Genomic DNA, 10,249 nt, shown 5'->3' on the forward strand with positions numbered 1-10,249 from the left:
CGGGCGCCCCCTGCCTGCGCGCTCGCGATGAGACCCCACGAGGCGGGCGGGGCGCAAGTCCCGGAACCCCATTCGATTTTTGTGAAATTAAAAATCTGCACCAGGAAGAGTGACCAGGAAAGTTCCCTCCCTTTGTCTAAGTCTCTAATACGCTCTGGCCAGGAAAGTGACCTATTATAAACAATCGGTGCTAAGATGAGGCGTGAACTTTGTCTCCTTAAACCTCTGTGTAGTTTCATCTTCAGGGACCGGGTCAGGACCCTCCACCTTTTTCTGCACATGACAGTGGTCTGTGGGCTCTCGATATCCTTCCTACGCAGCCGGAGCTCTTGGGAAAGGATGAGGAGCCGTACTCGCTGAGGGAGCTCCTGGCTGTCATTGCGCAGGAGCCTGTGATCCCAATTGAAACAGAAGCTGACTTTAAGCACGCCGCAAAAAGCCCTGCCAAGAACTCATTTGACCTCCCTTTCTGTAATTTAAACACCGCCTTGGGATCCCGCTGTGCGGGATAACAGACTGGGTTTTGGTCCACTCCCAGCCTCAGACACTAGTGGAGTAGGAGCGTCCTTGCAGGCGACAAAGACTCGCGCTAGGGAAGCAGAGTGCTGCTCTCTGCAAACCAACCTGATGCCACTGGCACAGGACAGACAGAACATGGAATCGGTTCGCCCACATAGCAACCCCAAACTTGACCAGGACGCTAAACAAAGTCTGGAAGGGTGGTACTGAAATACGGAATCTCTATTCGGAAACAAAAATTACAAAATCAAGACATCCACACGCTGAGCCCAGGCTGGCACCTCTTGCCTAACTGTGACCTGCAGTGAAGTCTCCAGGTCCCCCCCAGGAAGGCTCTCCACTGATCCCCTCTTTAGAGTTCGGGAACCTTCTACAATTGAACAGATGCTCTTGCCTCTCCCCTTAGGGCTCTAGTTAGTCTGGCCTCTGGCTTTTGTGTCCCCAGCTTGATCTTCCTTTAAGAGTGTCAGGTTCCTTCCGCACTCCTCTCTCTCTCTCTCTCTCTCTCTCTCTCTCTCTCTCTCTCTCTAGTGTATTCCAAGTCAGTGGATCCAGGGCTCCTGTGGTCAGCTCTAGCTGGTCAGTCAGAGGTGGAAATCTCTCTAGATAACAGAATCTTCTCTTCTTCCTCAGTCCATGGTGGTGAAGGGCAGTGGCCATGGTTTGCTGAAACTCAGTTCCCAAAAATGTGTGTCTGCCTTCATCACTGGAGGCTACACGGGGGTGGCTCATGGTTCAACTGAACATTCTCAGAGAGTTTAGGCTATGAATGTAGCACGTATGTGTATAAAAAGAAGAGAGGGACTTGATCTGTATATAAGAGAAGACATGTGACCACAGATAATGGGCTATGGGAGACCAGGAGAGGTAGGCAGTCAAAGACCAAAGGATTCAAGCAGCTACCCAAAGCCAGAAGAGGCAAAGGACGGCTCTCTCCAGGGCCCTGCAGCCCCAGCTGTAAGCCCGGCAGATCTAATTTTAGACCCGAGTCTCTACAACCATGACAAAAGAAATTTCCAAAGTTTATGCCACCCACCCAATGTGTGATGCTTTGTTATAGTGGCCAGAGGAGTCTAATATAGTAGCCAAAGTGAGCCATGGTTCTGGCTGCAAGAGATGTGGCCCAAGAAAAGGGAACCTCCCACGGAAAGCCACCAAACAGGGATCAGGTGCTGGGCTCAGAACTCTGAGCAGGACAGAGAGAAAAACCAGGAATAGGCTCTCATGACCCAGGGAAGACTAGGGCACACAGCTGGGATATCAGTAGGGCATGAGAACCAGAAACATCCCAGGATCATCTGGAAAAGACAGCTAGGAAGACTGATGGGCTATGGAGAAAAGAGATTGGCAGTGCACAATGGCATTCTGTCCTCAGCCCGCTCTGTGGGACTTTTGTACCTTCAAGATGTCATTCCTTAGTTTAGAGTCAACAAAATTTATTGTGTGACATCTCAGCAGACAGTGGGTTCCTTCTTTTAGCTTGAGACACATTTACCTCCCACCCCATAAGGTGGCTCATTAGAGTAACCGCCTTCTGTGGGCTCTTCAGAGAGCACGGGATAAATCAAGTGCCAGCGTTAGAGTCTGGACAACCAACCAGAAGTCAGCTGAGGGCTGCTGGGCACCCAGTGATGTGGCCAACGGCTACACATCCCAGGGTTACAGGCTCCTGATGCCACACCTAGCATTTCCATGGATGCTGCAGGTCTGAACTGGTCCTCTTGCCTTCACAGAAGCATTTTACCAACTGCACCATCTCCCCATCCCTACTTCTAGGTTCAAAACACACGCACGCACACGCACACGCACACGCACACGCACACACACACGCACACGGCAGGGGGAGGGGGTCAACTCACTTAAGAGTCATTGCCATTGGTCCAGCACATAACCGTCTCAGAAATGTAGGCATGCTGACATTTTCCTGGCTTGTTTTTGAGACAGGGTCTCACGTGTTCTAGGCTGGCTTCAAGCTCACCACTTAGTGAGAATGGCTTTGACTCTCTGCTCTTCCTGCCACTATTGCCCAAGTGCGGGGATTACAGGTGTGTGTTAGTACCACACTTGGCTTATGTGGTGCTACGTTTAAAACACAAGGCTTTGTGTGTGCTAGAACCCACTCTGCTCAATGAGCTATATATTTGTGTATGTATAGATATGTATCCATCTTGTGTTCATGTGTGTGTGTGTGTGTGTGTGATATATACTTTGTTCTAATTTGGACCCTTCATCATTGCCCTGCCCCCACTGGCTAGTTCCCTTCCCCATAATGCCCCCCTTCTGCTTTAATTTTGAGTGTGCTTACCCACCAACGCTGTCCTAACAAGTTTCACTATCTTTCTCACACCTTTTCTTAATCTCCTGACAGTTGCTTTGATTCCGATCATCAAAACTGTAAAAAGTCGGGGCTTAATGGCACAGGACTAAAATTTCAGAACATGGGAGTTGGAGGCAAGAGGATCAAAAGTTCAAGGCCAGCCTTGTTTACATGAGCTCCTGTCTTTAAAAGAAAGAAGGAAGGAAGGAAGGAAGGAAGGAAGGAGAAAGAGAGAGAGAGAAAGAATGAATGAAAGATGATAGAGATAGATAGATAGATAATAGATAGATGATAGATAGATAGATAGATAGATAGACAGATAGACAGACAGATAGATAGCTGTCTCTCCGTTGTCATGTAGATCATCAGCTATTGAAGTCTAACCCTCTGTTAGCCTGCCTCCAGCTTCGTTCTATGCTTTTTCCCAGCTACACCCTATCAGGCTGTGTCTACATAACTGTCTCTGGTTCTAGTTATGTTTTAAATAACCATGCATCAAAAGAGTTCAGCACTCTCCCTACACATTGTCAAGGCATTCCTATGTGGGGTTCTCATGCTTCACATAGATGAATGGGAACCATCCAGAGCAGATTCAAGCAGAGTCCTGAAAGCCTGCCTGCATCCCATCCCTTTTGTGGGACATCCAGTCCTGGTCGGCCTTGGGTTTGGCTCTTTAGTTCCTCTGAAAACACTTTAGGAGGTGGTAACAGCAGATGCCGTGCAGTGCCCACTACACAATGGTGGTGTGCACACAGTCTTTAGAGGTTACACACGACAAAGAGAACGTGCCTAACATGCTTGGGATGAGTGTAGGGAAAACATAACTTCACCATGACGAATCAGGAAGAAAGAGAGTTTCTCTAGGATTCAGTAAACAAACAGAGAAGACAGGAAAAGCAGAAGTCAATAGCAGGCTCAGCCATTCCTCCCGATGCTGTTGATATGGAAAAATAAACTTGCTTCCATCTGGCAATACGATAACACTTTGCAAACCTTCCCTTGAACTGTATTCATTCTATCCTTGAAAGAGTGTCATCATGGCTCAGCTTTTACAGAGAAATCAATGATTCAGGAAATCTGGTACGTCCTGGGTTCTCTAACCAGTGGGCATGACAGCCCAGCCAAGCTTTGAACCCAAGCTCAGGCCTCTCTCCACAGGGCATGACCACTCAGAATGTGATCAAAGCAGAGAGTGCAGACTGAAGTCTATCTCACTTACACCAATACCACCATTAGATCTGAGAGAAACACTCTCCTAGTGTCCAGAGGGAGCCAACCTCGATAACACACAGCCAGGCAAGCCCTGGGTGTCAAATCATTTATCTTCTCAGAGTTTGGGAGGCATAGGAAAGAAATGGTGTCTGTGGTCAGAAAATTATTCTGCAGCCGTGTCACTGCCCATGGCGAGTTCCTGAGCACAGAAGCTCTGACTTGCTTCCATGCAAGGTCAGGGTGGTTATCTTCCTTGGTACAAAGGGGTTGGGGCATTGGTGAAACAGGAAGGACTTAAGATGTCAGCCTGGCGTGTGCTTCCTTACGAGCTCTGGCTGAGACGGTATCTATTGGCCCAATATAAAGCCATAGCCTGCTACAGAGCTGCGCACACACAGTCCTAAGCTGCTGGGTCATCCAGAATGTGTCCTCCAAGGCCCATGTCCTGCAAGAGGACAGAAAGGCACTTGTTCTCAGAATCAGGAAACTAATTATCGGCTCAGTAGTCCTGTGATGTGCCCCAGCTGTGTACCTGGCACAGGCCTAAATGCTCATCTGCAAAGTACCATCAGAAGCAGCTGGCCATTGATGGAAAATTGACTTGCCATCACTCCAGTGAGCTGTCCCATGGAAAAGCCAAGCAAGGTTCTCAAGCCCTGGCAGCTAATCCTTCCCTTCTGAAGCTGATGGGAGAGGGGTGGCAACCACTTCTCTCTAACTGACATGTGAGCGGCTGGGAAACCTTCAAGTGATCTCCTCTATACATACGGAATGCTTAACAGCTCATGTGGCACCCATTCCTTCAGGATCATGAACTGTCACAGGAGACATTTCGCAGAGGTAGAAGAGACAAAGGGTTTGTATATTTATTCAGTCAGTAAACAGCACAGCCAGGGGCGGTCAACCTGACTTCCCGTGGACAAGCTTGGAGCCTCTTTGCACCATCTCAGAATCAAAAGTAGCATTAGCAGAAACAGTGTTGTCTGGGAGGCATCAAGGCAAGGACTCTTTCATTTCTCCTTCAGGTATTTCTAGCCTCGGGAAAAGGGCCATTTTCCACACCTGCGTTTTAAGCAGCCACCGAGCCATGCAGGCTGCCTTTCTCCACATTATTTTTGAGACAGTGCTTCTCACCAAACCCAGAGCTGGGTGAATAGCTAGACTGGCTGGTCAGCAAACCCCAGGATCCTCTCTGTCACTCCAGCATTGGAATTACAGGCATGCTCTGCCATGCCCAGCTTTTACACAGATGCTAAGCACTTGACTCAGGCCTCCAGGCCTGTGCAGCAAGCACTTTTCTAACAGAGGCGGCTCATCAACAACATTCTGTGGGGTTTGTGTCATCTGAATGAAGCCCTTCTCTTAGTGCTCCCAGGTGATTCTCAGACCTTATTTACATGATGCTCTGAGGAAGAAAGGGGGCACTTGAACTCCTCGAACAGGGAAGGACCTGTCTCTCTGCTTTTGCCCTCAGCACATTCAGCCCCAAGGCATCCTCCTTTTCTGGAAGCATCTAGCTGTTCCAGCTTCTCTTCACACACACAGCCAGCCAATCCTTCTCCATCTCCACTGTGTCTAAGCCCCTTCCTGTTCCCTGTCTGCCACCCACAGAAGACCTATCCACAACCTGACTGCTCAGTCCACAGGGCCACTGGGTCTCCTCACAGCTGGATACTGGCGACTTTCCCTTTCGGCCTTCACTTAGCCTTTCCAAGCTCAGCTTCTACTAGAGTCGCCCACAAACCTCTCTAGGTCAGGGAAGTCTGCTTGCATCCATTTTATATGTAGTTGCTCTTCTGGCGGTAGAATTGCCCTTATCTTTGGGGTTAATCCTTGTCCCTTATTCTGGCGTGACTACACACTCCATGAGAATAGGTGCCATGTTTGGTTTTGCTCACAACCAAGTGTCTGTCAGCTTCTCCTCACAGGAACAAATAGCTGAGCTAAGCATCTCATCACAGAGTGGAGAGTGCTGTTAGTTCCGGTTGCTTCGGGCCTGGACCAGCAAAGCACATCATAGTGGGAACACACAGAGATCCAAATCATTCACCACATTGACAGGAAACAAAAAGGAGAAAAACGGAAAGGTCTCCGTTCCACCATCCCATCCTAAGGCATCTACCCCATGAACTCAAGACCCCCCAACTCTTCCCCACATCTCAAAGTTTCTACTGCCTTCCAACAGTGCCAACTGAGGACCAGACTTTAGCACATAGACTTTCGAGGGACATTTTCATCTAAATTACATACACTATACCCTGCACCCTTAGGACCTAGCACACGCCCTACCTTGTAGCAAGCACATGAAAAGGGCTTGTGAGTTCATGTATGGACAGTCTTGATTCAGCGGTACAGACTTGGAAGAATGGCCCTTTGCAAGAAACCAGTGTAATCTGGTCATTCCACTCCTGCCCCGCCCCCTGGCTATGGTGAACACCCTGCACGATCCTGTGAACCTGTAGACAGGTGGGTGACTTGGGGCAGAGAGACCCTGCAGCAATGACATCTTAGAAACGGTCTTTTTCATCCCACTAGCGAGGTGCATCTAGTCAGTTATGAGAGGCTGACTGCTCATTTCCAAGCTGGAGGTGAGGAGGTGTCAGGAGCTCATCCATCCAAGTCCTCTCTTCTCTCACGTTGGTGATGCTCACCGTGGCTGATGTCCTCCCTTCCGACAGCAGCTGATGTAGATTCTTTATCTTGGGGTGCAGATGTGGCATCTTGGTCCTCAGGACAGCTTCGTCTCCGGAGCTGCTTGCTGCTGGAGAATTCCTGTGAGGGAGGTTGGTTTTCTGGGGTATGATGGTAAGAACTGGGGAGAAGAGATGGGAGGCCTCATGGAAGTTCTTCTGGTCACAGAGATAGAACAAAGAAAGGTAGCTTTCATGGGACTCTGGACTTGTTCTATATCTAGAATAACATTCTAAATTGTATTGCAGAATTATAAAAGCCTGAGGCAGACATACCATACAACATGAGTTCTCACTTTGACATGTGCTTACACCATGATGCCAACCCATGAAACTCCTGAAAAAATGGAACACACACTGAATCTCTAAAAATCTTTTTTATAAACAACTTCATGGATTTTTAAAAAGACATTCCTAGAATACCTATTGCATGCAGAACATTACGATAAGCAGAGGCACACAGGCACAAATGTGTGGAAAAACTGTCTTCCAATATGGCCATGGCACATTGTCCTCTAACATATGACTTAGGTGTGTATGAATAAATAAACTTCATCTCAAGTCAAGGCTGGACTGCAGCAAGATGATCATTTTGCATATTGCAATGGTTAGTAAGCTCAGAGACAAGGCCAATTGGGCGAGCTGGATATCCTTCTTTTCATTTTGCGGTGAGCATTGTCATAAAGCCTGGCATGAACGTACCAGTGGTAAGTGTTTTAAAGCTGGATGCCTTGTTAGAACTGTTGCCAAGAAAGAAAATATGTGAAGTACCAAAAGCAACAAGAAACTTGAAACTACTGAGTCACTCATCAAATCAAGGACCTGTCATGGGTCTATTAGGAAGGGCTGGCTCACCAGCATAATCTCCATAATGAGCAGAGCCCTCCATCAAAGGAACCGGAGCTCTGCCCTACACCACACAGCTCACCTTCTCCTGGTGAACACAGATGCTCTTATGACTTGTGGCTCTCATCTGCTCGGGTGAGCCTTTGGTTTACTTGAGTTTGTTTTCCTAATGTACAGAAACCACAGATCTTCAGACTTTGGCCCCTAAACCATGCTCCAAATGCAGCCCCGTGTGTGCCCCGCTCCATCCAAAATACATCCCTGTGTGTGCCCCGCTCCATCCAAAATACACCCCCGTGTGTGCCCTGCTCCATCCAAAAGCCCTGGGGAGCCTTGGAATCAGTTACAGCCACTACAGGTTTCTCCATTGTGTCTGCTTGTGCTCCAGAAAGACATTTAGGGTGCCGTAAAAGCAGTTGTCTTCATGTTGAAAATCCCAAAGATGGGGTTGGAGTGAACAGAAGAGAAAACTGACTTAGAGAGATGAAACAGAATCTGACATCAAAGGCAGGCAAAAAAGAAAAAGAAAAAAGAAAGAAAGGAATACAATATTACTTTCTGAGACAAAGACCTCTGTACATATACACACATAAGTGTGTGTGCTCGCATGCACTCACAAGGGCATCTTAGCAGTTGTTTTTGTTTGGTTGGTTTTGGTTTTTGGGTTTCCAGACAGGGTTTCTCTTTGTAACAGCCCTTGCTGTCCTGGAACTCTTTGTAGACTAGACTGGCTTTGAACTCACAGAGATCCACCTGCCTCTGCCTCCTGAGTGCTGGGATTAAAGGTGAGCACTACCACACCTGGCCTGGAAAGTCACTATTTCTAAGATAATATTCTGATAATCCTTTAAGAGTTTCATACATACACGAAGTGTATTGTGATCATATTTACCCTCCACTCTCCTGCACCTTCTCCCAGATGCACTTCCTCTCAGCTTCACATCCATGTTGCTTTGAGTTGGTGGTCTAGAGTTTTAAAAGCCTACTGAGTCAGACTTGTACTGCCCATATAAACACAGGCATGGGCCATCCACTGGAGCACGGTCCACCTACCTACTAGGTACCATGTCCTTAATGAAAACTGACTCTCCCTCCCCCAGCAGCCAGCAGCTGTCAGCAGCTCTCAACTGGGGGTGGGAATTATGAAAAAGAGAAAAATCACTTGATTGGGCCTTGAAGAAAAGATAATTCCCTTGGAAGTGAGGACGGCAGGGAGCAAAGATGAAAGCAGGTTTGATCATGGACAGTGACTAGACAGAAAGTTGGATGCAAGGGACCTACAGGCATCGGGTGTTAAAGATAGGTTAGAGTTCATTAAAAAGAAGACTGGAGGCAAGAGGAGGCCACTGAGCCAGCACTCCTTACAGAGGAGCAGTAGATAGAGGGGAGACAGCCCATTATCTTGGAAGACTTCAGAATCATATTTTAAAAATACTAGGTGGCTATCTGGAGATCAGAGAAGTGGGGAAGAATAAAGGTATAGAGGAAGTTTGGGAAGCATGAAAGTACTTCAGATCAGACATCAGAAGGGCATCTTGAATGAGGACATCAGCAGAGAAACAAATCCCTAGATGAGATCTGGGAAGGAAGGTCTAGCCGACGTCACATATGTGTGTCAAGGGGCTTAAAGAGCTGTCAACATTGATGTCCAAGCTAATCACAGGCAGAGAGTGGATCTGACATCGTCTGATCTTCACATTAGTCTAAATCCTTGAGTCCTAGATCAGAGAGATTCTCCTAACAAACACAGTAAAACATCCCAACTTAGGCCCTTGGAACTTCCACAGTTTAAGACCAATTAAACAAGTCATCCTAGAACCCTTAAAGGAGAAAATACATGAGAAGACTCAACAGATACAAGACAAAGCTTCTACGTGTTTGCCATATTAAAATTATTAAATTCAAAATGCAAAACAATGTTATGTAGCGGTAGAAATAAGAATATGACAAGATAAATGATGACTTAAGCATGGTCAAGCATAACATAAATAAAAACATTATTATGGATAATACATTCTAAATAGTAGACTAGACACGACAAAAGAGAAAAATTAGAGACGTGAAAGGCTCTTTAAGAAACTGCATAAAGGCACACACCTTCAATTCCAGTACACTGGAGACAAAAGGCAGGCAGATCTCTGAGTTCAAGGCCAGTTTGGTCTGTAGAGTGAGTTCAAGGATTGCTACAGACCAGCCCAGTCGGGTGTGGGGGTCCCTAGAATGAGGGTCCTCAAAGCTAGATGGGTAAGGATTCGGCAGTGACAAACAGAATCAAACACAGAGGCAGTTTGAATCTGAGTGTGTTTTGCAGCTCTCAAGTAGGGGATTTTATACATTAAAAAACAAAAACAAACATTACATCTCTTAGAAACTATATCCAGTGAAACAATCACAAATACCAACAAAAAGCATTTGGCACAGTAAAGGACAAAAATCATTCAAGCATCGCAACTCTGAAACTATGTATTCAGTGAATCACAAACAGAACAGGTAACATCATTATAAATCATCAAAACAATTCTAAAAGGATGTATTTAATGGGGGCTGTCGTCCAAGGCTAGTGGCATATTTCCAGGAGCAGGTTAATAAATCTTTAATGGTCAGTGCTCTTAACCACTGATCTAACTTTCCAGCCCCATGGTCAATTATTATTTAACATCTAGTG

The 10,249-nt window shown here is 46.8% G+C and overlaps 1 long non-coding RNA gene across 1 annotated transcript; it reads right to left on the reverse strand.

Moving 5' to 3' along the window:
- Positions 1-4,881: 4,881 nt before the first annotated feature.
- AU041480 (expressed sequence AU041480) lies at positions 4,882-9,886 on the reverse strand. Its single transcript, NR_168912.1, has 3 exons — positions 9,682-9,886; positions 7,015-7,075; positions 4,882-6,897 (listed from the first exon to the last, which is right to left on the reverse strand). It is a non-coding gene; the product is annotated as an expressed sequence AU041480 (long non-coding RNA).
- Between the last annotated feature and the right edge of the window lie 363 nt (positions 9,887-10,249).

Source organism: Mus musculus, chromosome 17 (genome assembly GCF_000001635.26).
Source record: "Mus musculus strain C57BL/6J chromosome 17, GRCm38.p6 C57BL/6J".
Lineage (NCBI taxonomy): Eukaryota > Metazoa > Chordata > Mammalia > Rodentia > Muridae > Mus > Mus musculus.